This window comes from Ambystoma mexicanum, chromosome 2q (assembly GCF_040938575.1).
Source record: "Ambystoma mexicanum isolate Mex_15411 chromosome 2q, UKY_AmexF1_1, whole genome shotgun sequence".
NCBI classification, from domain to species: Eukaryota; Metazoa; Chordata; class Amphibia; order Caudata; family Ambystomatidae; genus Ambystoma; species Ambystoma mexicanum.
This window is the reverse complement of record NC_090924.1, coordinates 1,148,064,230-1,148,081,396: the sequence shown is the minus strand read 5'-3', so window position 1 is coordinate 1,148,081,396 and position 17,167 is coordinate 1,148,064,230. Positions and strand designations below refer to the sequence as shown.

At 43.1% G+C, this 17,167-nt stretch overlaps 1 protein-coding gene across 1 annotated transcript in view; it reads right to left on the bottom strand.

Annotated features, from left to right (window-relative positions):
- Positions 1–278: 278 nt before the first annotated feature.
- Positions 279–17,167, bottom strand: part of COL28A1 (collagen type XXVIII alpha 1 chain) — a 1,696,952-nt gene continuing 1,680,063 nt past the window's right edge. Inside the window, exon 36 of the mRNA XM_069648528.1 lies at positions 279–3,532. The gene's annotated coding sequence lies outside the window, so the exon portion shown is untranslated. The remainder of the gene's footprint in view (positions 3,533–17,167) is intronic.

The window sequence follows — 17,167 nt, the reverse complement described above, 5'->3', positions numbered from 1 at the left end:
ATCTTTCATGGAATGTTTCTGAACCCCTGTAAACAGGTTATTAGAATAGGACTCTCTGAGCAAAGGAATAGCAAGCCTCAGCCTGTATATAGGTATTCTCTTATATGATTCCATAACTAAGGACAACACAGAGATGTTTCTAAGGACATTTCTCAGTCAATTACAAGTATGGATAGAAGATTCCTCAAATCTCTCTAGAAGCTGGTTTTAGAACTGAGATTTAAACTTTGTAACTGTGTTTTCTTTCAGACGTATTTATGAAAAAGGCAAAGCCAACGTGTCTTTGTATATCTTTTAATGGCACATTAGTCTACATTTCCAGAAAAAAGCTAAGGATTACTCTTACATAATCGAATGCCTCGAATGAGATTCCTGACCCAATAATACACATTTATACATAAATCTTGGCCTTGCTTCAGTTTGTTAAACATAGTAAAAATCCAATTGTTCAGACATGACAGAAATGTTTGACAGAGGTGAGTCCTCAGTCCTCTTAAAACATGTCAAGACCCAAATATGACAAACATACACGTCCTTAGAATTCAATCGGTTAATCACCTTTTGTCCATTGATGACTATTTGATTGTTTGTGGCGAAGTAAATGCCCACTAGCAGTTTTGTGAAGACAAAGACTTGGAAATCTTTCAAGCGCATCTCTCCTCCTTCATTTAGGCCAACCTCAAGTCACTCAATAGGTGTTCGGAAATAAAGAGGATGACACTAAAATGCAAATATTGAAGTTTCAGAAAACCAGTAAAATGCTCTTGAGGACAGGTTATTTGATACACTGTTTTGACACAATATGACAAGTTATGTTTACAAAAGGGAAGAAAGAGGAAAAATGTGTTTCGATGAGACACCCTTAACAATTTATATGAATAAAATCATAACGGTTCATACATATGTGAAAATATGGTGGTGAAAACACTTGAAAGGTGCTCTTACTTCTGTATGTGGGTCTTTGTGTTGTTTTTTACTTTATTGTATTTATTTTAAGTGCTTTAAGATTAGCTTGTATATTAGATAGGGTCCACATATAAAGAGGCATACATTTTAGAGTTTAGGAGGCACTGTTGTCTTCAGATAAATATTTTAATAAGAAGCTGATTTGGGATTTTTTGATTTACTATGTAGATTATCTTTGTATTCTTAACAATACTGTGGGAAACAAATACTGAAAAATGAAAACAAAGTTGTTTGATAGTGTAGCTGCATTTGACCCTTTTCGTAAATCTGCATGTAGGCTTGTCCATGTGTGACAGTGCAGAAGGAAGCATTTCATGCTATTATAATTCTATAACTTAGATACATTAGTTTGCACATGTAAAAATAAACAGTTTACTGTTAAATTTGACAACTTTGAGTTCCATCCAAACTCATTATCCATATGAATTAAGCTGAGTGTGACAACACACACTTGGGATTGGGCACAGAACTATGTGTCTATGATATTTTTTTAACAAAAAGTACTACCCGGATTCAGGACTGATTTTAATTTAATGTCACCTATTGAGCAAGTCCTTGAAAGTGCCTGTTGGAGAAAAGAGTTACTCGCAGTACTAATACGGGTATATATTGGTGTTATGCGATGACTACTGAGAAGGAAATACATTGTTGTGCTTTTATTTCTGTATCATGACCTACGGAAAAATACCATAAAGCAATCCTTTCTAAAATGAGGTAATGTGTGAATATAGTGAATTCTGAAGGGCTCCATAGAGTTTCCTTATTATTTTGGAAGGCATACCAGGTGGCCAGAGTCCATACCAAATAGACATCAGCATAATTCGGCCAAAATGTAGCTTTAAACCAGGCGTTGTAGTAACTGTTAATTTCTGATGTACGAGGACATTTCATCGTCTGAATTAAGTTTATTTGTGTCTGTCTGTGTGTGCACATTTAGGTAAATCTTTACATGGCAGAAGTTAATTTCATATACAAAGTACTGCATTTTCTATCTATTTTTATTTGCATTTTAGTTGCATAGTAGTAACTAAAAATATATGCATTTTAGTTTAATGGAGCATTCTATTTTTCAACTAGGCCAATAGGTATACTATATAATATTAATCAAATAATATTGGAAAATATATGCATAACAGTCATACAATGAAAAATTATAGAACGTTCAAGAAATGTATTCCTATGTGTGGTCCTTGGGGGTATGCAACATCTCGAGATGTTTTGGACTATGAGCCCCATGATCCTGAATAATTGTTTTTAATTTCTAATGCCGATGAGAGTTGTAGTCCAAACCATTGGGAGAGAAAAAGGTTGCAGACCCTCAATGTCAGTAAAATACATATATATGCATTTAGGGTATAATGCTATATTACTGCAACAATATTTTGACAGCTTTTCACATGCACATACTTGGTTTTCAAAACAAGTAAATCACCATGACTATGGGTTAGTGTATTACACACTAGGTCAATGTAAATCTATTAATAAACTCCATATGAACACTGCTTGTTCACGACGATTTCAGCATAGGTTTTTATTGAACTTTCATTATGAAAGGTGACTAGTGTGCACAGCAACCATGTTTTTTTAATGATAAAATATTCTAGCAACAATGTAGACTCTTGCAAATGTAAACTTGATTGTTAGAAAAAAGTAGATTGAACATGTCAATTTTGACAGAACTACAAATTGTTAACCCGTACAAAAAGCCTGGCTACAAGTCCATGTAAGAACCAATTGTGTTTCTTCTTGTGCAATCCACAGAAGAAGCTTTTTATCGGGGATCCAGTTTATTTGGTTTGAGAGCTCAATGGTGTTCTTATATGCATAAACACCTTTTGACTATTATTTCTCAAAATGATGATCAAGTGTTGCCTGGGCCATATACAATCCTAAATGACAATCCCACAAAAACGTTTGTGTTAGATACTTCAACAGTTGTTTTGACTAATTGCTTTCTGTCAGCACCTTGTAATTTCATTCATTAGGATGGCTAAATATTCTGTTTAGACTTAGATTAGCTTTCTTTGTGATGAACACAATTTCTTTAAATTCCAGGTGTTTTTTTTTAACCGCATTTAAGTGAGAGGAATGTACAAGGATTTGTTCATGATATTTAACTTAACACAGCATTATTGTGTCTGCCCCTTAAAAACAGAGCTTTTTCTAAGATCATTTTTGGAAGGAGATTTTTTTACCGGGATGCTCTTAGCACAATCTCTATTTTCTGTTACCCTTAATTGGTAGTTATCTGCATTTTCTCATTCAATATTTCAAAATCAAAAATGTTCTGTAACATAAATGGTGAACAGTCCCTAAATTGAGAAACACAAATCGGCTGCAGCCGTCCTCACAGCATGTGTTTGATACCTGATCCTGCGCCATATAAAGACAATTTTATTTTTTAATACAACAGATGAATGTCCGGTTTCAGTAATCTGAATTAGTAAGACTAGTAATTGTAGGAATAAGATGTTGGGTATATGATATTCAGATGATTAAATATCATCTTCTAAGTCTTAAAACATGTTTCTCTTTCGTCTTCTTGAATGCAACCTTCTGTTTGTCCCTGTAAAAAGAAAATAATAGCCCTCATGAAATGTCCTTCAATATGTAACTAATGAAATAACAAACAAACACAACTTTATAGAGAATCACACAGTTTTCCTGACTATTCTTCCCAAAAACGTATACCTAAAACATATCACAACATGCATGCACAACTAGAATACATTGTTATGATGTAACTTATTAGTGGCACAATATTTAAGGTTATAGTGCTGTGTCTATCTCAACACGGTTTTTTCAGTAGCCTGTAACAATGACACTTTCATGACCAATCCTCATTAAAACATACATCACTGATAGACCCAGGTGCTCACGAGCATTCCTGGAAATGCCATAGACAGAGGGTGCATAGAAGGAATTCTTTACATAGACTTAAATTGATTTTTTTTCTTTCTAAAGTGTATTTTGCATTTACATTTTGGCAGAAATCAAATTAATTTATTAATTCTTTTATATGAACAAAAGTGCAACATTTAAAAAAGAAACACTGTATGCTTATTACTGTTACTATGTAAAGGGGACTGTGGTTGGGCCTGAGATCTGTTCCTGTCATCTGGGGGTAGGGACCTTTCTCAGCAGCCTACTAAGGTTGACACCAGAGCACGTTGTACCACAGAGGTCGGGGTGTGGGAGATGGGAGTACTCCAGTCCCTACTCCTTTGTCCCTTTGCCAGGTTGTGAGACCATTGTCCATCACCCGATGCCTGCACAGCACCATTCACGCCAGTGTCTTTCCCTCTGTCTCATAGAATCTACACCTGCAACAGCCGTGATGGGACTTCCAGCCAGCACACAGAGAGAGAGAGATTGAGCTGAGCAAATATGAGGAAGAAGACACCCAACAGTCTGACCAGCGCAAGCCCCTACGTGACCAGCCTCAGTGGGATTCCCCTACCGTGTCTGAGCGTGGAGCGATCCCAGTAAGATCACCCACCTGGAGACCAACACAATCACAATGCCGATGGTGTGCACTCAGTAGGCCTAATATGGACAAAGACTTACCTATAGGGAGGATGTGGAGTGGCTGCCTCACCAAACCCACATCCAGAAACTGCCAGGAGACTCTCACACAAACTGGAACATTAACTGTTGCAGGCCCTCTTCGATGCAAACGGGCCTGGTCTTAAGACGCTCTTTGTACCACTGAAACACCTCCCCATGAAAAGCCGCATCAGAGGTTGGCCCGGGGAACCAGCAGAGGAAGGCAGCCAATGAAGGGGAAATAGGGGGACAAAAGGGGGGACATGAAACAATAAGGTGTGGGCAATTCGGGGGAGGTCAAGGGAGTAGCAGGAGGATCAAGAGACCAGGCATTGGAAGTAAGATCAAAGGGTGGAGGTAGGTATGTAATTCAGTGAGGAACATTGAACGGGATAGAGTAGATAGAGTCAGGTAGAGCAATACTAGATGATGGGTGGAGTTGGAGGGAGGCAAATAGGAGGAGAAAGGGAGAGTGACAGAAAGTCGCAGGGAGAAGAACACAGGGCTTGGAAAGATCTGAGCAAGTGAGGCCCCGGTGTCTGAGAGGCACACACCTTAATGTCATACCATCTGTGGGGAACATACAGTAATGGCCATTTAGATTGCTCCCTGATGGAGCCTAAGGTAGATAAGGTGCTCCTAGAGGAGACAAATTGTTGATAGTAGGGATTGCTGATCTCTAGTGAACATCCCAGGTTTGAGGGGCTCCTGGGTTTAGGAGCGACTGCTCATCTTTAGATGAGAGAGAGGGGCTGAAGACCCTTATAAATGACCCTTATAAATTCCTTTGCATGCTAACATAAACAAATAATGTCTATAAGAGTGTGTGTGGTCTTGCGGCTATGTGTGACCTGGTGCAAAGTAAAAAGAAAACAAATATTTAAAATCAGATCTCTATTTTTAGTGCCATGCAGATCATCATTGTCTTTCAGCCTTGTGATCTTTGAAATGTTTTAAATGAAGGCCTAATTTGAAGAAGCTATTTTCATTGCAATCTCTCTAAAGACTGGATAGACAGTAGACCAAAGTATGTTGTCCAACATTCTACACACATTTTCTTCAACACTGTAAGCAAATGACTGCTATCTTCCTTCCCCACCATTATATTTAATTGGACAAACTACTTTGGGATAATGTTGAACTATTGGAATGTTACTTTCAGTAGATAAGACTGTGCACACATATGCAGTGTCTCTCAGCTCATCTATTTGGAGTCTGATACTCTAATATGGACTACTCTTCACCGACCCTATCTAAAGATTTAAAGAAAGCTGTATGAGGAATCATTAAGGCACACACCCAAAAGTGGCAGCTTTGCAAGATTTGTTTTTGGTCTAATACAAGTTAAGGGCATCATCTAATAAAACGATGGTTTCTATTTGGGTTGAACAAGAATCAAACAGGCCCAAAAGATGGCTTCCTCTGTGTGGAAAGGCTCCAAGAGATAGAAAAGTAATACGTTGGCTTCTCGTGGCCTAAAAGAAACCCTGCAATAAATAAAAAATAGGATGTTTTTTCCTGGGTTGGAAGAAACCAAGTAAACAAAAATAATGTGTTTTTTGGGTTCAACGGTTCGAAGGTCTGGTCACCCCCCAGTGCAAAGTGCCTCGTCTCTGTTTTTTCCTGTCCAGACTCTTCACACTCTCTTTTCTGGTCATCACACAGATTTTTCAAATCACTTCTTCCTTTATTCCTCCTATTTGCTGAATTGCTCTAGTCTTTTCTCTGCCCTCCTTACTATCCTCTTCCTGGAGTGCCTCAGATCTCTCGCTACCTGTTTTCGTTGTTGTCTTACCACCTTCAGTTGCTCTCTTGCCAATTTCTTTTGCTGTGGCTCTCTCATCCTCTCCACCGCTAGCTGAACCTTCACCCCCTCTTCTCCCTTTTGTTCCACTCCCTCCTTATCGTGTTGATCTCCCGAGTCTGTTCTTGCCCCAGGATCCTGAGTTTCTCTTAATATACCTTCCAGGGTCTCTCTCATTCCAGCCTCTAGGGCCCCCTTCTGATATCCAAGGTCCCGGTCTTCTTAGCCTCCTGAGCCTCTCTCTTCCCAGTTTCCTGGGTATCTCTCTTCTCAGTTGCCTTGGTCTTTCTCCTCATAGGCCTCCTGGTCCTCACTCCACCCATCCCTCCTCCTTGTTCTCAATCACCACCTCCCCATCTCCCTTGCCACCTTCTCACCTCCAGCATGCCCCATCGCTTCACCTCTGCTCTCCTTAAACTCCCACCTTGGTTTGCCAAATCAGACATTTCTTATAGCGGTCTGTCCCCTCCCCTTCCCACCTCCCTAAACGTATTGAAACTATGCACTTTGAACATGTGGGCAGCAATCAGTCCAGTCCCTTGGCTCCTCCCCTTTCTTGCATGGCTCTGCAGAGTGAGTCAATATCGGGGCCAGGCAAAATACCTGCCTTTGCATGCACGCTCTGACTGCCTTGGAGTAGAGCAGGGTACTTCAAAGGGTTTTACTGCACACACGACGCAAACCTCATAAACAAGCCTTGTTGGGCAGAGGCCTCATTACTTAGATTTGTAAAAGTGTGCACCTGAGTATCTTGTCCTTCTCGTGCCAGTCTTTCTGTGGACACTGTTCATATATCGCTGTGCTGTCTCAGAGGATACTTTGTGTCTCTTAAAGTGGCCAGGCTGTTAGTTTGCCCCATCTGGCAAATCCCTGCCATGCTAATTGAAGGGGTAGGGAGATGAGCGGACAAGGCCGTCTCCTTATGTCACCTGTAGGCTCTGCATTATGTAGCAGGTCACTCTATTCGTAACACACAAGGTCCTTTTGAGCAGCTAGCAAGTGTGCATGTGCAGTGTTTTCTATTGATTTAATATTTGTATATAGCAATAATTGTTCTCAGAAGTAGTAGGTGACTAGTCAATACGGTACTGGAAATGCAATACTTCCAAATATTGCATACACAAATACATTTATGATGCACAATAGTATCCACCTTATTACAATAAGGTACAAAATGAATCACTTAATAATTCTGCAAATTTGCCAAAAGCATGGGAGTATAACTAGGGCAAGCTTTTTCCATGTCTTGTGAAATCATCACACAAATGACTGGCTTACTTTTAGTGGTCACACAAAAGACCCCTTTTTAAGAAAGATAGGAGTGTTTGTATCAAAGCATTCTTAAGGGATGTTCTATGACTTGAAAAGGAACAAGACGTGCATAAGAAGAGGATTGCAACTTTCTACATACAAAGGAATTTAAGATTGTATCTTGTTTGAACGTGGCCATTGATATTGTGCTATTTGAATTTGTTGAGTAATTTGTAGATAGCTCATGATTTAAGTGCTGGTCCCTGACATATTTAAGCCCGTACTTCTCTGTTCAAAATCTGTGTCTGTGCGTAAAAGCTTGAGGAATATGCAAGAAGCCATAATTAAGATGAACAAGTATTATCATTTGTATTACACGGCCTACGGTAGCGGCCGTGTAGTTATGGTTAAGTTGCTCAACTCATAGGAAGAGCACTTTTTGGGTGGCTTATAACTTCTCTCCCGATGGATGAATCCTTACCAAACTCTGCAAAAAAAGTATATGGCCGGTCTGAATTTGTTTGGCAAGTTTGGTGAGGTTTCGTCAAGGGGGGTCCCAAAAATATTCTTTTCATATACCTATGGAAACAAATTTTGCTCACGCCTACAGCCCAAACTGCTGGGCAGATTTTCACCAGATTTGGCTTGGTGCCGAAAGCTTGGTCCCGAAAGCGTGCTTTTGTAAATTCGGTGTAAATCTGTCCAGTAGTTTTTTTTTAAAACAACCAAAAAGTAGGTCCAAAAAAATTAGTGATATCTGGGTTTGGTCCGCTGACCCATTTTCCTTTTCAGATATCGGACGCGCTCACTGATTGGATGGTGAAAAGCGTGAAGTGCATCAGATTTTTGGAAACGCCCGCCATGTTGGATTTGCAGACATCGGCCAATGTCTGCGGACACCGCGCTAGAAATATATAAAAAAACACAACATTGCACTTGTCAAATTTATCAAACAGTCTCTGGGGAGATGAGTGGCGATGAGAATGGGATGGGATATGGCAGTAAGATGCCAAAAAAGTGGTGTTTTTCACCCCGAAACTCCGCAAACAGTCAGATGTTCGGGAGGCAGCCCTGTGATGTTCGCAAACACTTCAGATGTCCGGGGGCATTTATGCCTATTTCTGCATTACAGGGTTGGTGAAAAGCAGTTCTTGGATGGCTTATAACTTTGCAGCCACTCAATGAAACTCAATGAAATTACAGAATTTTATTCTAGACTTGATTCTGAATGGCTTTGGAAGGTGTGGAGCTGTTTTGTCAAGAGAGAACACATTCAGAGGGGGGTACCAAAATATTGTAAAGGCTTATAAATGTGGTGCCATTTGGCGAATCTGCACAAAAGTTTGCAAAACAATTTAAAATCTAGATACATGTTTTTGTAAAGTTTGGTGGGATTTACGCAAGAGGGGGCTAAATTAGAGGGGGTTCTCAACATTTTTAGATGGCTTATAACTTTGTTGCCATTTGACAAATGTGGACAAAGGTTTTTCAGAAAGATTATATACCCAACCTTCAATGTTTGTGTAAAAACTGAATGCATTTTGTCAAGTTATATGACTATTGTATGTACATATATTTTGACTTTTTTGACAAAAGAAAACATGGGCGGCTTGCAAGCTTGCAAGCAAACTTGTGTATTGATATTGATATTTTATTTCTATCGTGCTCATACACAAGTGTTTCCCTTAAAGCATGGTTTTGCAAATGTGCCTGTGTCTAATTTTTTGACAAGTGTCATAATGTAGGAACAAAAAATAGTGATATACCTTTGGTGACTGAGTTATAGCCTGTGGCCATGGGCAGTGGCCAGATTGTCCAGGTCATGGTATAAAGTCATGACCCTGACAATCTGGCTACTGGACATGACAGTGAGAGATGAAAAAAGGTGTTAAAGTGGCCATGTCCACCTGGGACCGGCTATGTGGTAAAGTTTTTTGAAAGTGGGATAGGTTTGAAAGGGAAAGCAAAAGGGCTTGTGGTAATATGGTCATAGGGTTCTGACTTCGCCTTCTGCAGGCTGCCAAGGAAAGGGAAGAGGGGCTCTGTGCTGTAAGAAGAAAAATCTTTTTTTTTAGCACTCCCAGCGCCCGCTTTGGGAACCAGGGGTGCTAATGGACTTTATCCCCCATTGCAGGGGCTGCAATGGAGAATAATGGTCTGGAGCCCTCGTTATTTATTTATTTATAACGCACCGAAGCCTGCAGGCATCAGGGTGCACACAGACACACTTCGCTTGCGCCGATAACTTGGGCTCCCGGGCCGTTATCCCCCGTTCCGGTCCCTGGAACAGGGGATGAACGTCATAATAATCCCATTAGCATAACACAAAATGCTACTGGAAATGTTGAAAAAACGTATTGAGACTATGCACTTTACTGAGAAATGTAACGTAGATGGAGTCTATAAGATTTTTTTTTAGTTCTATTTTTTAACAGTGAAAGGTGGTGCCTAAAGGAACTTTTCTTTTGTTGTTTTTGTTAAAAATAATGTTTGCAGGAGAGGTTAGAATGTAAGGTGAAAAGGGAAATGAGGGAAGAGGCGCCAAGCACTCATATGGAGGGGCAGGTGGACAGGGGAAGATGTTGCGCATGTGTTACTTCTAAGGTATTGGGCAGTGTTTTTCATGCTCCTTGATTACAGCTTCAAATGCATGTCGAAATTGCTTTCTAATGCAGAGTGGTGTGTTGCAGTATATACAGAGGACTGTTGTCTTCCAAAGATATGGATCAACAGCCTCTTTTATTGCTTGCAAGGTATCTGGTGGGACTTTGTGTCCCACAGAAGTAGGCTGTGTGGTTACAGTATTGGTTGAGGAAGATGATGTAGAGTAAGACAGCCTACTACTTGCCAAGAAAGGAACAATCTTTCTGAGAGCATTGCGGTGGTTGGATTTCGTGTGGCGGCGCCTGGAGGTGGTCCCGTAGGAGTAATGTCCAGGTAGTCGGTGTCTGAGTACAAGTTGCACCCAGTGCATTTCACTTTTGTAGCTTTAGTTTTTGGTACATTCCCAACAGTGGTAAAGAACTGCCACACTGATGATTGTCTCAGGGTGCTAGAGGAAGGATCTTTCGCTACCTCATCCTCGTGTTCCTCTTCACTGTCTTTGGAAATACTGAGCTTTTTTTGTTGTGTGGGTCCTCCAGCTGGTGGTGGGGGTGGCTCTTGTGGAGGAGGGATGGCAATAGCTGATGCAATTTTTCAAATAGATAGCAGTTTTGTTACTATTCATCCAAATATGTGCTTTGTACTGGATTGTTAATGGATAATGAGAAACAATAGGTGTAGGAGCTGTGCAAGGGTACATTTTGAGCTTAAAAGTTCTAGATCAGTAGCAAAAGCAGTTCTGAATTGTCCTCGAATCAAGGACCCAAGTGCAAACGCGCTCATTAAGGTGAAACATTGTAAATTGGACAAAAACGTTTGCATTTTGGGGAAAGTAGGATATTAGGAAGTTGTAGGAAAATAGCATGCACTGGTAAAATCCCATGGAATTCTCAGAAAAAAACGTTGTTAAAGAGATGTTATGGTTAAGTTGCACAAATAGAAACCTATAGAATTCACTGAAAAAACTTTGTTAAAGGGACGTTATGGTTAAGTTGCTCTAATAAAAACCTATGATGTCCTGGGTGTTAGTCTTAGCAGTGCACGGTGGTGGCACAATTTATGGTTGCTTAGCTTACCATAACTGGAGAATTGCTGAGGTTTTTCAGTTTTACTTGTAACCATAACGTCCCTTTAACAACATTTATTTAATTGAATTATTAATAATAATTAGCAGAGAATGTAAAATATATTTAAAATATTTTTGTTTACATTAGTTACTTGCAGGAGAAGTAAACTCCACATCCAAAAGCGACAATTGAGATAACATTGAAAATTAAATTTAAAAGAAAGTTAAAAGCTCTGCTTAATCTGGGATGAATTTAAAATGCTCCTAATTTACCGGGATGCAATGAGAATCAAGGAACTACTTCAGGTGGTGTACCTATCTATTGGATGGTACACCTAGGTAAACCTGTATATCATCAGTGCAATGGTAAATAGGGTACTTCTTGCTCATAACCATATGTTCCAGCCACTACATGTAGATTGTGAGGAAATTAATCAATCAAATACTTGGGTACCCTACAAGAAATTAGGAAAGAGGATTCTTGGATTCAATTCTCTTAACTCAATGAACTGGGATGTACCCGGTAAAAGGGATACAAATATTCCAGAAAATCAAACTTCACCCCTTTGCAAGTGGAACAAGCGTAGACAATTCCCTGTGTTCTACTGTGTCAAAAGCCATTGAGCTATCCAGCACTGTGTGTAGACAAGCATCATCCTCAACTGCATCAAAGAGATTGCCAGCAGGAAGGGTGTTATTGCAATAGGGCATCGAGGCAAATACTTGATCAGTTCTTCATCAGTTAGTTAAAGTTGCCAATAGCTTCCCAAAGCATCCTTGCTAAATATTTCTCTGTAGTGATTTTAATAAATGAGATACAAGGAAGTGGGCTGTGGTGGAGCCACCGATAAGCGGGTAGGGGATGGGGCCTGGTAGACCACGAGGGATGGGGATCGGCACCTGCAATGTGTGGCTGGGCCCCGAAATGGTGCACACGAGATACCCAAGGACTCACCTCATTCCCAGCTTTGTATGCAATATGGGAAATACAACTCCATTCCCTGGTAATAGCCCCAGAAGCAGCAACTCTGTGAATGGAGGTTTGAGTGGTTCACAAATATGGTCTATATAACAGCAGGGCAGAAAATACACGATACACTATACACAGCCTGCAAAGCAAACCACCGTACACATACAGACCTGACTCTGGTGGGACACTTGGACACAGAAGGGAGCAGAATAGCAGAGAGGCATGAGTGGAGAAAATGGGTAGAGCAGGATCAGTGCGGTGCAAAGGCGGGTTCGTGTGACCGCAATGACATGGCCTCTTGACCCAAAATGATTGGCCCCTCTTTTACAGCTTCAACCCGAGGAACCAAATCTCCTAACCAGCTTCCACAGGTTGGCAGCCTCACCAGGACAATCACCCAGTTCAGATTTGTGAACACTAAAAGCAATCCTTTATTCCCAATGTGTCACTCATTGAAACAGTCATCTGGAGAGCATGAATATACTGGTGCTCTCACCAGTTAGTGGCGTGGGAGTTAGGAGATGGATAGTGAGACGTGTTGAGAGATGAAGGAGAGGTTAGGAGGAGCAAGAGTAGAGCAAAGGTGAGGATGGGGTAAAGGAGGGATGGAGAGCAAACAGGTGAGGTGGAGGAAGAGGAGAGCAAATGGTGAGGATGGGAGTGGGAGAGAACGGAGGTGGTGAGGGGGAGCAAGGAGGGAGTGGAGGCAAGCAGAAAATAAAATCTAGATGGAAAGAAAGCAACAGCAAGGAGGAGAGAGAGAAACAGGGACGTAGGAGGGAGGGAAAGATAGGAGAGGCGGAGATAGGAAATCCCCCTAAAGGTAGGAAGACATTAGAGGCAAAGGATGGATTGGCAATATGGACAAAATAGAGTGGAAGGAGGGGGGGAGCCGGACAGACAAAGTAGAGAATTTGATATATTCATTTATTTGAATTTTTGTAGCGCACATCGGTCCGGTGGCATCATGGTGCTGTTACAGTATGCTCACTTACACTTACAGTACAGGAAAATGCTACAGAATGAATATAGGGCAGTACAGGAAAAATTACAGCAGGAAGGTAAGGCAGGAAAGTACGTTAGTATACAGAATACATGCATACAGGATGGTGATAATGAAAGGGAAAGGAAGGATGGTGTGATCGGATGGAAAGAAGAGAGTATTGGCATAATGTGGACAGAAAAAGAAGCAGAGAGAAAATGTAAGGAAGGGGGCTAGGAAACAAAATGTATGGGGTAATAGAATGTAGAGAACAGAATGAGAGATAAAGGAGAAAGGTTATCACCTGAAAGGAGAAAGGATGACTGAGAAAGGGGAAATGGAGCAAGGGGAAGAATCTCTGATGTTGGAAAGTAGGACATCAAGGGGAAAGGAAGTAGTGCCAGGAGAGTCATACCAGGAAGAAGACATCAGGAAAGGAACGAGTAATGAGAGAGGAGGGGGAAAGAGGCACACTGGAGTACAGTAGTAAAGCTTGTAACGCTCACCTGACTCCCACGGGGGCGCAGGCCTGGTTCGCGCTGCTGTGACCTCGTCTAAGGTGATGCGCAGGGTTCGGAAGACGGACTGGACCGGGCCCCAGATCTGGCTTGTCTGACTCGCAGAAATATCCTTCTGTAGGTGAGAATAGGGGGTTAACTGTCTGCGGGGTAATGCAATCGGCCTCCCACTTACCCCTCTCACCCTCCTCAAAACCCTTCTGTGCTTCCCCGTAGCGTCTCACCTTAGGGTCTGGAAGGACAAGCTCTCCATCCTGCTTCTGATGCAGGGGCGCGTTGGTATCCAGTTACGTCACTGGATTTTCGAATGGGTGAGAACCAAACTTGCTTGGCTTCCAGGTAAGTTTTTCTATAAGTGGTTCCCCTTGTGTCCATGCATTAATGTTCTAATGCTAGTGTCTTTTTCCCCATAGGGGCCGGGGTACGGAATGCCGGGGAACAGGCACCGACCCGAGGTGAGCAGTGAAATCCTTGTGGAAATCAGGTAAGTATTTAATGAGTGTTTTGGTAATGTCTTTTCATTCACTCATTAACGCTGATGTCTTTTTCCCCTTAGGGGCCGGGGTCCGAAAATGCCTGGATGCGGCGCGGACCCGAAATGAAAAGGGAATGACCCAACAGGTAAGTCTTGACATGGAGTTTTAGCTTCCCTTTCCCTTCTTTCTCTCACCTTTGTTCTTGTCTTTATCTCCCTAGGCGCGGGGGCGCAACTGTGAATCCGGATGGTCGCTGCTGAACATGGAGGCGCCCTGTAAAGGTGAGTAGAATGCGGCGCTGCAGCGATCGATGCAATGTGCTTTTAAAAATAAATGTCTTCCTTTTCAGGATTGTCGGCGAAATGTCTCTGGGATGCAGATTTAGCAGGTGAGGCTTTTTCCTTCTTCTGTTCTCTTGTTCCCTCCCTTTGCAGGTGATTCAGGATGCTGGCAGGTGTGGCAGAAGTCAAGATGCAGGAGCAGACACAGTGAGCGTCCAGCTACTAGATGCAGAACAACGCGAAGCACGTGTGGCTGATCGGGTGTGGTTTAAATAGCCTTGGAAGAAGTTCCTAGAATGTGTCCTTCCTCCAATCAGGTATGTATCCTTCCCCGACCACGCCCGGGTGGTAAATGAGTCCCACAGGTAAAGTAGTTCCTTTCAGGCCTCAAGGAGGCCGGGGTTCTGCAGCATGGTCTGCATCAGGTAAGTGCACCCAAACACTTTCATAATGAGCCTGGCGCCTATGGCGCCAGGACTGACGTTTTCTATGAGCCAGGACGCTGTCCAAAGGGCCCCTATAAGGGGTTGCTAGGACCTTCCCCAGGGACTTGATGTCCGCTTTCGGGGACGCAGGGCCTGAGCCGGCTCCCCGGGAGCGGGCATCGTGACAGCTCAATGGGGTGTTTTACACATAAATTGGTTCTGAGGCTGTGGAGGCAGTCGCAGTATTGTTGGAAGAACGGCATTCATGTGCACTGGCAAAGTTGGCACGGTCTTGCCGACAACGGCCCCCAAAAACACACAGTTAAGTACCAGTACTCGCTGCATCAAGCACTCCTCCACTCGGCACCTCCACCACACTGGGCCACCAGCCTAGTGCCTGTTCTTGCCATGCTCCTCTTCCGAGCACAATTGTCATGGCCACAGAGCAAGGACCACAAGCTCCATCACACAAGGGGTTCAGTTGGACTCAGTCCTGGCACCTTTGTCACCAGGCTCATGAGAAAATGTGCTCTGCACACTTTTATTCTGATGAATGTGTTATTTCCTCCCCTGCAGGGCCTCCACATGCATCCAGGTTGGGCGTGGCCATAGGAATACATTGGGCTGCACGTGCAGCATCTTCTGGGAGTGGCAGGGTGGGGCCACAAGGCAGAGCAAAGGGGCGTGGCTGGGACCAGGCTATTTAAGCCTGCCCCGCCCAGATGCAAGCGATTCGTGTTAGTCTGCTTGTAGCAGCGTAACGCTCACCGCCGCCTGAAGCGCTTCTTACCATATTCCAGTGATTCCATCGCCTGCAGCGCATCTTACCTAATTCCAGCAATACCATCACCTGAAGTGCATCTTACCTGATTCCAGCAATACCAACGCCTTAAGCGCATCTTACCTGACTCCAGCAATACCATCGCCTGAAGTGCGTCTTACCTGATTCCAGCAATAATCATCACCTGCAGCGCATCATACCTGATCCCAGCAGTCACCGCAGTCAAGGGCGCATCCTTACCTGTTGCGGGCTTCCAACACTTACTCAGGAGCTCATCTTGGCCAGCATCCTCGCAGATCCAGACATCCATCACCGGCCGGCAGATCTACGGATAGCTGCTCCCCGTCTGACTTCGCCAGGCCATCCCTGCAGGAGAAAAGGACAAATAAGGTTAGAAACAACATAAAGACATTACGCTAAGGTTGCACGCATCACAATCCTCACTCTTGACCTTAGAACCAAACTTACCATCTATTTGGGACATCGCAAACTCCTCAGGCCTCCATTGGGGCTCGCTTCCAGCACTGCGACTCCGCTGGGGCTCTCATCACCTATTGGGGAGAAGGAAAGACATTATAAGGGATATGGACAATAATCACGGAAAAAAGACATTGCAAAGAATACAGACAATAATCATTGTTGAAGAACACTTACCTTTGAAGTGGTTCAGCCACAGCCAGTCTGGGTTGCCACGCACATGGACCAGTGAAGAAACTAGGTCTTTTTAAGGCGCCCCTGCACTTGAGAAGCAGGACAGACCCTCATAAATAAACAGGTGAGACTATATGGGTAGGTGCATGCTCACCACATTCTGGGAAGAAGGGCTCGAGGGAAACCACAGCCATATCACAGCATTCTCACGGTCTCTCATATTCTCGCAGGGGCAGTATCAATAACCAGCGCAGTCCACAATGCAGGAGCAGGGGAAGAAGCCTGACCCAGGGGAGCCAGTTCCAGGGAGGGCTGCAACCGTCCCCCAACGTCCCCGCAGAGACCAGGTGAGCGTAACAGAACGCAAAGCCACTCTGAATGTCTGCCTGGGTGTTTTGGAGACCTCAGAAACTGACCAGTTGGCCTGACTACTAGGGGAACTGCAGCCGAAGTTCATGCCTCCAGACAAGAAACTAATGCCTTAAGAAGGGACCTTATTGTAGCCCAAGAACTAACTGATAACTTGTCAATACAGATGCTTCAGACACACGCAGGTCAGGTTCCATTACCTGGAATTGCACAGCCGCCTATGCCGCAGCTATCGCCACCAGTTCAAGTGGTGCTACCAGGTGCAGTGCCACTGGCCCCCGCCTGAACGTTTTACTGGAGATCCTAATAAATATGCCATATTCATGAACTAATGTCGCCTTCCCTTTATGTGCTGACCTGGGGCTTTTCCTAACGATAGCGATAGCGCAAGAGTCGCCTTTGTTCTTTCATACTTGGAAGGCAGCACAGCGGACTGGTCGATACCATTAGTAGACCAGGATGATCCTCTACTCCAAA